The sequence below is a fragment of the Podarcis raffonei genome, chromosome 5, assembly GCF_027172205.1.
Source record: "Podarcis raffonei isolate rPodRaf1 chromosome 5, rPodRaf1.pri, whole genome shotgun sequence".
In the NCBI taxonomy this organism is placed as follows: Eukaryota; Metazoa; Chordata; class Lepidosauria; order Squamata; family Lacertidae; genus Podarcis; species Podarcis raffonei.
Window position 1 is genome coordinate 87,812,705 of NC_070606.1, and position 2,888 is coordinate 87,815,592.

Genomic DNA, 2,888 nt, shown 5'->3' on the forward strand with positions numbered 1-2,888 from the left:
TCTGACTAAGAAAGGAATGTGTTGTTCAAGCCAGTCTTTGTCTGCCTCTGCTGGGTTCAGCAAACCCACCTTCTTGGGGGTAGAGGTTTGACTTTTTTATGTGTAAAGAAGCTGGGGGGGTAAAAGAGTTTTGGGTTGTTGCTTTTTAATATGTAAAGAAGCGCTGTGATCGACTTCAAGGTATGATAGTCTCTTAAGTGGTTTGCAGAGAAACAGCACAAAAGATAAAAGTAGGTTAAAACCATGCAATCAAACCTAAAACGCCTGCTGCAATATTTTTTTAAAAAAGGCTTCAGTGGGCACTGGAATTTCAGTAGAGATGGAGCCTCAACAAGAAAGGAGTGCCACATAATTGGACCCACAATACTACACACACCCTCCTCTGATGACCTTAGTTATCAGGAAGGGATATAAAGGACTGTATCCTGGACCCAGCTCTCAGAGAGCTGGACCATAAAGAAGGCTGATCGCCGAAGAATTGATGCTTTTGAATTATGGTGCTGGAGGGGAATCTTGAGAGTCCCATGGACTGCGAGAAGATCAAACCTATCCATTCTGAAGGAAATCAGCCCTGAGTGCTCACTGGAAGGACAGATCGTGAAGCTGAGGCTCCAATACTTTGGCCACCTCATGAGAAGAGAAGACTCCCTGGAAAAGACCCTGATGTTGGGAAAGATGGAGGGCACAAGGAGAAGGGGATGACAGAGGACAAGATGGTTGGACAGTGTTCCTGAAGCTACTAGCATGAGTTTGACCAAACTGCAGGAAGACAGGAGTGCCTGGCGTGCTCTGGTCCATGGGGTCATGAAGAGTCGGACACAACTAAACGACTAAACAACAACAAATCCTGGACCCAAATTATTAAGGGCCTTGTAAATTAATACACTAAACTTGAACCTGGCCTGGTAGTGTATAGACAACCAGCACAGACTTTTGAGCAATGGGGTTGTGTGCTGGTGATAATCTGTCCCCATCAATAGTCCAGCCACAATGTTTTGCCCCAGCTGAAGTCTCTGGACCAGGGCCAAGGCTAGCACTACACAGTGCACATTGCAATCATAGAATTGTAGAGTGGGAAGGGACCCCAAGGTTCATCCCGTCCAACCGCCTGCAAGGCAGGAATCTCAACACGTGGCCTCTCCATCCAGTTTGAAACCGTACTGGACCCTGCTTAGCTTTGCCAATGTGCCAGTAGTTCTATTGCTGCACCACTAGGTCATGTGTTAAGGTTATCAACGCATGGATCACCGTGGCCAGACTATCCTTGTCCTGGAACAGCTATAGCTCTTGTACCAGCCGTATCTGGTGAAAGGCATTTCTTATAGGCAGAGAGCCTCCATTGGAGGATTGCCCACTATTGCCTTTCAGAGGTGACAAACTGCTGTCCACACACACGCACACTGTTGTTCAATGCTTACTCATGAGTTGAACAAGTTGAACTCCACATTTCAACTTTCTACTGTTACGACCCAGCATAGCTTTACTGGTGCTTCAAGAAAGATAGGGCTAGTTGCCTCAGAAAGTAATAATAATAAAAAAAATAAAAAAAATAATAATAATTTATTTATACCCTGCCCATCAGCTGGGTTTCCCCAGCCACTCTGGGCGGCTTCCAACAAAATATTAAAATACAATAGTCTGTTAAACATTAAAAGCTTCCCTAAACAGGGCTGCCTTCAGATGTCTTCTAAAAGTCTGGTAGTTGTTTTTCTCCTTGACATCTGGTGGGAGGGCGTTCCATAGGACGGGTGCCATTACCGAGAAGGCCCTCTGCCTGGTTCCCTGTAACTTGGCTTCTCGCAGTGAGGGAACCGCCAGAAGGCCCTCGGCGCTGGACCTCAGCGTGTGGGCAGAACGATGGGGGTGGAGACGCTACTTCAGGTACTGGATTGAGGCCGTTTAGGGCTTTAAAGGTCAGCACCAACACTCTGAATTGTGCTTGGAAAAGTAGGTGTGTGGATCGCACTGGAATCACTCAGTGCAGGGGAAATGGCATTAATAATTAGATATACAGAAACGACTGATTTATGACTGCAATTCCTGATCTAGAAAGTGGAAAACTGCATACCAATGCATATCCAATGAGTTGGAGTGGCTGTTCAGCTATGACACCAAACCACTTTTTGCTGCCATGTGAACACGCCTTGAAGGACTGAAGACCCTTTTCTTTTTATTCTAAACCCTGCACCCTGCTCCCCCTTTCTGGATTAAGGCAAACTTATATCATCGATCATAGAATCATATAGTTGGAAGGGACCCTCATAATCATCTAACTCAACTTGCTGCAATGTAGGAATATGCAGTTGTCCAATACAGGGATCAAACCTGCAACCTTGGCGTTATCAGCACAATGCTCTAACCAACTGAGCTATTCAAACCATAGTTTGCTGTTTCATCTGAACCAGTAAATAGTGGTTAGCTTTTCCCCTCCCCCCCAAAAAAAAACTCACCACAGTTGGAAATCCAGATCAAACTATGGTTTTCATGACAGGCACAAATTATAGCTTTGAGTTCTGGAAAAATGGGAAATGATGGTTTGCCTGGAAACGGGGAAGGCAGAAAGGAATCAGGAAGCGAGTTTGTGTGAGTCCAAAAGTCCTTCTGGGCTCAGCCACCTTTGTGTTCTTGAAAATGTAGGCTATGCTCAAAGCCCTGGAAACAAGTTGCACTGAAAAGTCTGTGAATGGTCACAAATGTGTGGACTTGTCTAGGCAAATTAGGCAGAAAAGCATCGCTTAACAAGTTCACAAGTTGAGGGTTTTTTTTGCCTGCCCTTAATTTTTGAAAACACAAAACAAACAGGCTAAAGGTAACCAGCATTGGCAGCATTCAAATCCTTTGTAAGCTAAAGTTTGAAAGGCAACTGGCAGAAAAAAGGGTGTTAACTA

The 2,888-nt window shown here is 45.0% G+C and overlaps 1 non-coding gene across 1 annotated transcript; it reads right to left on the reverse strand.

The window, feature by feature from the left end:
• Positions 1 to 2,304: 2,304 nt before the first annotated feature.
• Positions 2,305 to 2,378, reverse strand: TRNAI-GAU (transfer RNA isoleucine (anticodon GAU)). The gene has a single exon. It is a non-coding gene; the product is annotated as a tRNA-Ile (tRNA).
• Positions 2,379 to 2,888: the final 510 nt, after the last annotated feature.